Source organism: Podarcis raffonei, chromosome 11, assembly GCF_027172205.1.
Source record: "Podarcis raffonei isolate rPodRaf1 chromosome 11, rPodRaf1.pri, whole genome shotgun sequence".
Classification (NCBI taxonomy): domain Eukaryota; kingdom Metazoa; phylum Chordata; class Lepidosauria; order Squamata; family Lacertidae; genus Podarcis; species Podarcis raffonei.
Genome location: NC_070612.1, coordinates 32,837,382 through 32,849,249, shown reverse-complemented (window position 1 = coordinate 32,849,249; position 11,868 = coordinate 32,837,382).

Sequence of the window (11,868 nt, the reverse complement as noted above, 5' to 3'; positions counted from 1 at the left end):
TGAAGCTCCTCCTGGCTATTATTTTACATATTACAAATAAATTGCTACTAATCTTTCACCTACTTCTGCTAAAATGTCAAGTGGTCTTCAACTAAGCTTTATGCATGAGTATATTCTAGAAATTAATGAAATGACTAAGTTAAATCCATTAATTTCAATAGGTCTCCCCTGAGAAAACCTTTGCTGGAGACCACTCTTGGTTGCAGATGATGAATTTACATTGGCATGTGCTTTTACTGTTAGGCTTCACTGTAGCAAGAATATTTTGGTGCTGAATTACTGCTGGAAGATCCAGAAATATTTCAGTAGAACAGCATTAGTTTTCTCCTTGCTGAAATGGCCTTGCAAATAGTGCAGGGGAGAAAGTACATTTCTGTTGAAGGTATTGCTGGAGTAAATGACCGCACTTGAAATAGTAGGGAATCAGGGGGTGGGTGATCAACCAGAAACATGACCATTGCATACCATTACAATCAGTTTGATTCTCCTTATCCTTTTTTAAAAAAGGTATGCTAAAGTGCCTTGATATTTTCAAGCTTTTCATCCATTTTGCTCAGATTGTAAAAAATCTTCAATAACTGGTTAAGAGAAGCAGAGAGAAATGGTTCTTGGATTAATGATGTTCCTGATATTCCTTGATGCTCCTTATTCTTTGAATTAATGAGATGGAACAAAGTGCTGGAGTCAGCAATAGGAGTAAATATTGTACATCAATCTGAAAGGAAGCTGAACAAGGCTTTGGAAAAGAGGGGAATACAAAGGTGTAATTATTCATTGTAATTTGATGTCAAAGTGATGTGCACTGGCTTGTATTCCCTTGGGTGGATCAGTTCTTTGCAGAGAACCAGGCTCTGTAAATATAGCTGTGATCTCATTCACATCTTGGGTAGGGTGAATTATTATGTACTACTAATCTTAGAATAAATATACAATGCTCTTTTTAAACTCATATTTGTATAAGTCTTTACAATACAATATTTTTTCTGTCCTTCCTAATCCCCTTTGTTAAATCCACCACAGTCCAACATTCATCCCAACTAGTTTTGCCAAACTGATTTTTTTAAACAAAAACAACAGCAACAAATCATTTCCCCTTTAGTCTATTTTATCAGATGTAAGGTCTCTTTTTATTTACTGTATGGCATGCACCCTGAGCATTTGTTTGAATAAGTCCACAAATTAATCAAATCAAACTAGTAACAACAGCAATATGTAGCAGCACAGGAGGTGTGGAAAGCAGCTCAGTTCTGCTACCAGAGTCAAGAGACTACAATTAAAAAACGGTGTGCTGAATAGCCTTCTAAGCAACCTCTTAAATCCATCTAATCTCTGAGTCCGAATTGTTGGGATTGATTTGCATTGCCCCAAAATGGCCTGGATTGCCCAGAAAAGTTGTCACATTCCAAGGAATTATCAGATTGCTGTGGCCCATGGTCAGATCAATTTTCAATGCATGATGAATTACACACACACACACACACACACACACACACACCACTTTGCCACATACTACAATGGGGCAAGGGCAATCAGATGACTCTTCACCACATGACCATATGTACTGTGCCAAATGATCAGTTGTGTGAAGTGACATCGCCCTTAAGTTCAGCACGGTTCCTGATAAAAATTACCCCAGGAAGGTGACCTCTTTCACAAGCTTCCTTCAGCTCAGTGGCAAATCCCAGTTTACTCTTACAGGGAAACCTTGCTTTAGCGTTCTCTGTTTGCTGAAAAGGTCTTGACTACACACTACACTGCAGTTTACTGATGCTCAAACATACACTGTGTTGGTTCAAAGGGTTGACATTGTTATGACTGTCATTCTCTCTAGCCCTGCTGCCAAATTTGAAGCAAATCTTGTGTTTACATAATGGTGTATTATCCCATACCAAATATTATCCCACAGGCTTTGTGGACATGGTTTTCTTACCAGGGTTTCCCCCAGTGAATATGCTTACATTCTTAGAGAATCTATCAGATATAAAATAGTGAAAAAATACTTTTTCCCCTTTAACAGTACAGAGCTAGGTAATAAACAGAATATGAGCTACAGCTGCAATTTTAAAACTGAATATACTGTAGTCATTGTGGAATCCTGCCCTATCAAAATTATTGTTGTTGCTGTTAAAATTTACATACCACCCTATACCTGGGGATCTAGGTACAAATGGGGTACAAATTATATAGGCTTAAGAAGTATGCTTAGTCTTGATAGCAAAATATCTGCTCTGACTAGCTTTTTTGTGCAACCTGTGCACATTATAGCTTGGATCCAAAGGTGGCCTTTTGTTCATGGAAGGGTATCTTCCATTCATAGAAGGGGCTTTCATTCAGCAGAGTCTTTCACACATTGAAGTGGGAGAGGGAATTTCACCGAGACCTTTTTTTTCTGCAGTTTTGGGAAGCACATGGGGAGAGAGGGGGAATGTTCTATTGCACAAGCAGAAATTCTTGTGATAACGGAATGAGTGCATTGGATAGCAACACATGTTATTATCCCCCGCCCGGTAACATGCCCCAGGAGTTGATGGACAAATGTTACCAGGGAAGCTTAGTGGGCATTTCACATGTGGAACATTAAATAAAAAATGATTGAAGTACATCCTTACTTTGAAATGGCTTGATACTTTGGCTAGACAAAGGGCAGCAACAAGCTGTAAAGCATTGCTGCAAGGCTATATTTCATTTTAAAATCTCTAATGAGAGACTTTCCACGTAGCATTACAAGACTAGTATAAAGTAGGTAGGAAACAATCTAACAGCATGCAAGACCATCACCTAGGCAAAAGTTGCCGTTTTGCTTTTATAGAGACCATTTGTCTGTCTTTAAATCATTTGGGAAATGTTGAGAAGTTTAATGTGCTATTTTCCAGTGTTTCATATAGTAAATAATGCATAGTGGTTTAACTAGTTTACCTCAAAACTGATTCTATGCAATTAATTTACTATCTTTCTCTTTCAAATATTTGTTTTGCTTTGTTTTCATATTTATTGTATGCTATCTTTGACAAGAAATGAATGCCTCACATACCTTCCAACACTTCTCCAGTGAAAATAGGGATGTTCTATTCTACATCAGGAAGCTTCTCCTGTGTTGATCTTGCTGCAGACATAGATGCCATATACACATTGACATCTGTCAACTTGAGCCAACTCCAACTTCTCCACCTCACCTACCTTCCGCAGGTAAATAGAATGAGATAACATTTTATCTGTAAGCTGCTTCAAGTCCCTCCTAGGGAAGAAGGCAGAATGATGATGATAATGATGATGATGATGATGATGTGATAATATTCAGGAACATACCAGAGATTAAATCCTACTGAACTCAGTGGGACTAAGTAAAAATGCTTAGGTTTGCAGTGTAAGGCTGCACAGACTTTATCCAGTTATCTGGGAGTAAGGTCAATTGAATGCAGTGTGACTTACTTCTGAGTAGACAGTGTAATGCTCTATTTACAATAAAGGAATCAATACTCCACATGTTTCCTAAAAATTGCTGGCTGCTGAAGCATGGCAATTAAAGAATTTAAAGTGGATTGGTGACATATTCCTTCAAAATTATAGGAAGGGCTTTGTATGCCAGCTTCACTATTTCCTTCATTTGGTGCAGGCATTTTAATTTCAGTATAAACAGGACTCTGTTTTTGCACAAACTAACAAACAAATACATAACACTTTTAATTGTTATCTGAGAACCTGAAATAGATCTGGAGCCACAGCATCCGCCTGCCTCTTTCACTGTCTGCCTTTCTTTTCTTTCCACAGCTGAGGGAACCAAGATTATTCTTCCTCTTTCTGTCTCCATGGTTCCGGTTTGCCTTGTGACCTACGGAGCCAATGGTTATGCAGGGAGATCCAGTGTGCAGGGCTTCCTACACCTTCCAGCAAAAAGCTCTTGGCTATGCACAATCTTGTGTGTATGCGCACCCTGTGGAACGTAGCCCTCACATGAACTGCAATCATACAGTACTGTGTTGTGCTCAGCAGGATCAGCAGAATATAATTCCAACTTTTTTGTTGTTTTAGATGAGAAGTCAAAACGTTACCTGGTCTCTCACCATTTCCCCAAGACCTCTCGGGGTGTACATTCACCACAGATCCATGTGAACTCACCACTAGCAGAAAAATAAATTATTCAATTCATATTTAGCACACTGCAAGCTTCAATAAAGACTCAGTGAAGGAGATGCTGAAAACTGACTTAAAATAGTCTTCACTGTTTTGTCTACATTGTTTTTATTTATTTATTTATTTATAAAATATTTATTGAGATTTTACAAAAACATAGGTTTACAGAATACAAAAAAGACATATGAAAAGAAAAAGATAAAAAAAGAAAGAATGACCTGTCTGAAAATTAAAATTGAAATTTGTCAGCCCAGCACTAATTAATTTATATTTATATAAATATATAATATATATAATTGTATAAAAATATAATAAATTATATTTATATACCTACTTTATACTATATATACCATATATATGGTGAATATCTGATCAATCTGTTTCAGAAATGCTAGGATTATTATGAAATATAATTTGTACTACTTCTCAAATCTTTCTCTCAGCATAAGGAAGATGATTTGGTTGCCATGGGTACCAGTGAGAACAGTCAAGATGGAGAGGGAAAGAGAGAGAGATAAATTAAAACTGATAATATTTAGGTTATATAGTGACCTCAGATATATCTTTTTCTGTAAATAACAATGACACAATAACCTAAGAACTTTAAGGCTAGATTGAAATCTTTTCCCATTTCTTAACCTATTTATTCATCTACAGCAAAGCTATTGCTACTTAATTTGCCTGTAAGCATAATTGGTTGTTCCCAGTGTTACTCCTACTCAGAGTAGGCCTATTCATTTCCCTTCATCTCAATGGGTCTACTATGAGTAGAACTTTGTTAGATGAAGCCAAATAATTCTACATTGATATCAGAGAGGATCTGCAAACAAAAGTATGCCTGTTGTCATGAAGTGGCTGGATGAAGAGGAGTGGTAGGAGGCACCGGCTCAGAGTCAGGAGACTGGTGGTGGGATGCATATGAGTGGTCAGAGGGAGAAGACGGAGCAGACTGGGAAGAGGAGATGTCATCAGGTGAAGAGGTAACTGAGTTTAGTGAACAAGAAGAGGCAGTGGCAGAAAGCAGTCCAGAATCAGAGGCAATAGTAGAGGCAGAGAGGAAAGATGCAAAATGAAGCACGCTGCTGAAGAAGCCAGATGTTCACCCTCTCCTGCTACAACCAGCTCACCTCCCCCCTGGTCTTGCAGGACCAGAAGAGGTATGAAGAGGGCGGACCAGATACATACACATTGAAGGAGTCTTGGATTGCTTGGGAAGGACCTGAAGGGGAGGAGGCTTAGGCAACTATGGGAAGGTGAGGACCTTCTGAGCTGTGGTATTGCTGGCCTGTTCCTGTCACCTGCCTCTGCCACCTGCATACATTTCCTAGCTGGATGAGAAAAGCATCCAAAAGTGAGTTCTGGGTGCTGGTTCATTCTCAAATCTCACATCCATCTCTCCAAAGAACAGCTGATTGGTGCTATTACTGACTGCTTAATGCCTACTGAGTACACAAAATGAATCATCTCAAGAGAGCAAAAACAGCAAAGAAAGAGAATTGTATTTCTCCATATAAATCTTTAAAGTAAGCAATAGCATTCACATACAGTGACTCACTAACATTGCCTAACACCAATATTTAACTATCTAAGAACCTGCAGTTATATAATACAGATAGTTGTGAGGCTATTTTTATTTACTTTATCTTATTCAGGTTTATATTGCTTTATATTTCAACAGAAATCCCTAGGCAGTTTGAATACCGCTCCCAAAAAATACAACACAGAGTGATTGAGTTGTCACCATTGTCTCACCAATGAGGACACAAGGCTGTGCCCAACAACCTACAATTTGGAAGGTAGGGTGGTAAAAGTTGTGCTTAAAGCTTTTGCTACTTCACCAGTCCAGAACTGGTAGGGACTGGCAGGGCTCCAAAGAACCATCCCTTCTGTGTGGCAGAGGCAGGGGACCAAGGGAGTGATCCAGGAAGAGAGGACGGGTGATTTATGGGGTGTAAGGCAGCAGCCAGGGAGGAAGGAGAGTCAGGGCACTACGAGGCAGAGGAAGGCAGGAAAAATGTGATAGAGAAGGAAGGGATGGTTCAGGCAAGGGACATGTCAGAAGATTCCCCACCTTTCCCCTGCCCCACTGTTTCCAAGAACCATGAGGGGCTTGAAAATAGAAGAGCAGGAGAAGTCTCTAGTTGTGGGCACACAATCTTTCAGAGAAGGGTATATAAGCTGGAGGATGCCCCCCCCCGCCCACTGTTTAACTGTTTCATAGGGCTCAGACCTAGAGGCTAAAAGCATATGGGTGTGTGTATCAGGAGGACCATGGAAGTTGCTGTTAAGTGTTTCTCATGCCAATAAGAAGTTAACTATCGGATGTGTGTTTCTTCCTTCTCTGGGATAAAGGTAAAGGTAAAGGGACCCCTGACCATTAGGTCCAGTCGTGACCGACTCTGGGGTTGTGGCGCTCATCTCGCTTTATTGGCCGAGAGAGCCGGTGTACAGCTTCTGGGTCATGTGGCCAGCATGATGAAGCCGCTTCTGGCGAACCAGAGCAGCACACGGAAAAGCCGTTTACCTTCCCGCTGGAGCGGTACCTATTTATCTACTTGCACTTTGACGTGCTTTTGAACTGCTAGGTTGGCAGGAGCAGGGACCGAGCCACAGGAGCTCACCCCATCACGGGGATTCAAACAGCCGACCTTCTGATCAGCAAGTCCTAGGCTCTGTGGTTTAACCCACAGTGCCTCCAGTGGCAATAATACTGTCGAAGCTCCTTTCTCCCCACAGGATTCCAAATGTGTGCTTGTGACGCCAGACAAAATTGTACAAGACTCTATGTTTAAGAAGAAACAAATGAACTTTCCTCTGAGCATCAAATGAATTTGTCTTATTCTGGAGGACAGTTTGCCTCAGTCACTGGACAACTTTACATTACAGCCTCCTTCTTTGACTCTGCCTCCTTTGGTCACATCATTACCGAGAGCCATAGAAACGGAACTACAAATTGTTCCCAGCTTTCAGTTCAGTGAATATCTAATTTGATGAGGGGTGTAGCTGAAGATAGGGAAGACATAATTTGTGGATCACTTGAAATATGGAGCACACATTAATTTAATTTTGATTTGCATTCACATTTTGTTCTGACATTTGACATTTTAAAAGTCTGAAATTGTTGATCAACAGAAGAAAAATCAATACATGCTTTAACAGGATTTTTTTTTTTTTTTGCCATATCAGAGATTAATTTGAACAGTTTCATTTATAATGGAAATGTCCATTTGGAGCAGACAGTGAGCAAAAGAGCAACAGAAGACCTGCATTTTTACTTACCAGAAAAGTCAACTTATGATTACATTCAGCTTTTTCAAATGATTCTTTGATAGAAGCCACTGAGTATTTTGCTGGATTTGAATATCACAGGTGGAAGTTCAAATTCCATCTCAGCTAAGAAATCACAAGGCAATCTTTGTAGACTACCATTAATAACCAGTGTCTTGTCCGTGGACATTTTTGAAATGAGTTAAAGGCCAACCTTTTCCTGCCCAGATCCTAAAACATTTGGGATAATGCAGCAGATGACTAGGCAGAGGCATGGAAAATAAGGGTGGGTGGGTGGGTGGGTGTGTATGACAAGTACAGAGAAAGACTTACCGTATCTTTTTTGAAAACCATCCTTCCCTACACACACACACTATACCATAGCAAAGATTATATATAATTACATAATACTTATTCTTCAGAAGAGACAGTTGCACTTAAAAAAAAAAGTAGTATACAGATGAAAGCAACCCAGCTAATTTGAAACAGTTTCATTTAATTCTGAAATACTTACTTACTGGAAGACCAGCTGTTCCCCTCTTTCCCCAAAAGTGTCAAGATATGATTGCTTCTATAAGATAGTCATTATTGCAAAGCTTGAAAAGAAATTAGGAAGAGGGGCTGTCAGTACATTTCATAGCAAGTCAAAAGATGAGTCAGCCAGAGAAAATAAGAGATGTTGCAAAGGCAGGAATAGCAGTAGTTCTTTACAGCTCTAGAATCCCCAAGTTAAATAAGAACTGAGGAAAGCTCTGCTGGATCAGGTAAAAGACGTGTCTAGTTCAGCACCCTGTTTCCACACTGGTCAATCAGGCCTGAGTGCAACAGCACCCTCTACATTTACAGTTTCCAAAAATTGGTTTTCAAAGGCATAATGCCTCCAAAGGTGGAGGTAGAACATAGCCATCATGATTACCAGATGTTGATAGGCTTTTTCTCCATCAAATCTAAGCTTAACTATGAATTTCATAAAGTAGTAGCTGTATTATACAATTTGCATTCTTTTTCTTTTTAAAAAAGTTCCTATTGCTGATAATGGGAGCGTTTCCACTATTGGTAATTGCTGTGGTGTGGGTGAGGAGGCAAGTATTAAACTTCCCCTCTCCATACACTGTGATCCTGATCCAGATTTAGACCCATGCTTAATTCTGAGCAGGAAAAAAGCACATACATAGCTATGTAGTAAACATAGTGTGTTATTTGACTCTTGTGTAAATGGCCATTGGTGTGGCTGTGTAAGGTAACTTCAGGTTTTCAAATTTTATCTTGTTTTGTTAGCATAGCCCCATTATGAAATTCCATAGAATTAAAACCTACAGATGCAAGAACTGAAATGAAATACACAACTGTTAACAGTTAACATTTGATCATACATAAGCACCTTTTTACACAAATAACCGAACCGTGTTTTTTTTTAATGTGAGATGAGATCACTTCCAGATCTTGCAACAATATCTGGGAATAATTTTAGCTCCCAAATCTTATATTTATCTAAGCAGAACTGCATTTTCAGAAGCTGTGTTTTACCCAATATTTTACCTTGATCTTTTATGGGCTTAAAGCTCATAAGTGTGCCAAACGGTTATTAAGTGGCCATGTGGCTTTAGCAATGTTATGCTACCTTTAACCCTTAGAGACCAATAAAGAGGGTATGACCTTTATTTCTTGTAGGTGTCAAGTATGCTCTTATCATCTCCAGGCTAAAGTAGTTTATTGCACCTATCTTAAGTCAACCCAAGAAGAGCCATTGGGAGCCATAGGGTAAGATTAAAGGCAAATTGAAAAAGTGCAATGCTTCAGCAGCATTGGTGACAAGCACTAACACCAAAAATGCTGTCAAAAAGATAGACTTTGACCTTGTCTCTGCCACAACAGTTAATATCAACTGCTCAATAAGATGCTCTTATTGTTAGGCCTTGGAGATAATCCATTCAAATCTCCCAATAGTCTATTTTCAGTGAAAGTGTACTGTACCAGGGAGGAGACATTGGACTCCCTCGTTGATCAATCACAGTCTGAACTAGTGGCTGCTTGGAAGAGCAAGTCCTGGTGAGTGAATTTGCTTCAGCCATTCTTTGGGAGCACTTCTGTCAGTTGGGCTGGGCTTTTGCCTGCTAGCCAAAGCAGCAGGTTGAAGAATTCCTTCACAGGCAGATACACCCATAAGGAAGCACCCCAAAAGGTTTTCTGTGGAAAGCGAGGATGCTTTTTCACATGCAATTATCCTCTTGTTTTGACTATGTCGGACCTGCTCCTGAGGAAATTTGCAGTGCTCTTCTTGGCAATGTTTCACATGTACAGAACATGTGAGATGTCATGGAAACCATGAGACTCAGGTGCAAGTATACCTTGAACAAATGCCAACACAATATAATCCTCAGTTCTAGGTGTCACTATAGGGCTAGGTAACTCACTTTTTGTGTTTGTCTGTCTTTCTTCTTTTCAACTTATAAATGGCATCCTGATTGGACTTTCAGACTCTGAATGTTTATCCAGTAACTCACAATTGGACAATTTACATAACACTTGCATACATTGAATTGTAATAGCATCCTTGTCTAAAGTGCACCTGGTAAAACTCACTAACAGTTATGATTGGAATGATTGCTATCTCATTCTTCAGTGCCATGGCTTTGGAATCAAATATAGGGAAAAAGCAAATTGATTTAAATTGCAGTCAAAATGACCCAAACACCTTTCTTTAAAATATGGTTAAAATGGTTCACTAATTCATATTCATATTCTTACAGAACTGGTGACAAACTGGAGGATCTCTAGGTTAGAATTATTTTGTTTTATTTATTTTTATTAAACACATTTATACATGATATGTATTGCCATAGCATAGAAGATTATTGTTATCTTGAGGAGATTAGGGCTCTGTGCAGCAATCTCCCCTCTCATGCCCTGATAATGCCTAGAAATCCTGTGGGCATGGGAATTCTACTGGTTATTTCTGTTTATTCCCTGTTATTTCATAAAACTGTAGTTTATCATAGTTATAGTGAGACAGCACTATGTGGGAATTGTGACCTAAGCTTCCGCAAGGATCTCACACTACCACCCGGAATAGGGAGTGCTGGTTAGGGTTTAGCAAAAGAGCTGCTGAAACAGCAATTCAGAAAAAAAATAAACAATGTGAGCGTACATACATGCGCACACACAGACACAACACCACCAGTTCCCTTTCTATCTGCAGTTGTGCTACATCTCAAACTGCATTTTAAAAGTCACCCGTGTTTTTAAATAATACAGTAGTCCGGGACCTGGCAATTGTTGATGGGTGAAGCAGCTGCCAAAATGGAGACTCTTGTCCTGAGAGTGTGCATGCCTACCTCTGGGTCTGTGTATCAATGAACTGTGGGAAATCTGAATGAGTGAAAAAGTCACTTCCTAAAAAACACAGGTAGATAGAAAACTTTAATTGCCCCTTTCCCCCTTTGTATTGTCAGCACTCCATCTGAAAATCCAAAGCAAAGTCGCTTCTGCTGAATTAGATTGTCCCACCATATTGCAGTGGACAGACTTCACGGATAAATCCTAATGAGGACATAACAGCATGACACGGCCCATGTGTCCTATTATTCATTCAAACATGAGCTCAGAAATATACTGCCTGATGAGTTCGTAGATATCCATGTGGAGCAATGAAAGTTTGCAATTCCTAAGGGACAAGGGGATGAGCAATTGAATGGGAGATGAAGTCAATTTCCCCCTCCTCCACAACAAAACTACAATTATTTGAAAGGGGGAGGGGAGGGAATACATTTTCACTCTACTGCTCTCAATGCACAAGGGGATAAAAGGGAGATGGGAAGCCTTCTGTCCATGCAGATGTTGCTGGACTCTTAATAATTCCCAACAGCTTCAGCCAGCATGACCAATAGTCAGAGCTGATGGAAATTGTAGCCTAATGACATTTGGAGGGCTATATGTTCTCCAGTCCTAGACTTTATCAGTCATTTCTGAATTTCTCTCTTCTAAGGTGGATATAAAACTAGATCAATTGTGGGGTGTGTGTGTGTGTGTGTGTGTGTGTGTGTGATAGCTTCAGTCAAAATTCTCTCCAAAGCCACCTTTACATCTAACAGGTTACTGTCATAGCCAACGGATTGATCAGAAAATGGCAATTTGTGCCGTAGGATATAGAAGAAAAGTAATGGACTGTAACCTTTTGCTGATCTTTACAAAGAAAAATATTCTGCTGGGAAACTACAGTGCTTATACATCTAACTAGATCAGAGATCTAGAACAGGATATTTCAACCTTTGCCATCACTTTTCTCCTTGTGGATAGAAAGAAAACTCAAAAATAGATAAATTGAAGGGAACAGGAACAAAATGTTCTTTTTTCTTATTTCTCTTTGTTGTCCATGAAACTCTCATGGAAAGGATCACAGAATCTCAAGGGAGGGCAATATCATGGTTTGAAATAAACATTGAACTTGGAAGTCCAAATGAAGTCTTTGTC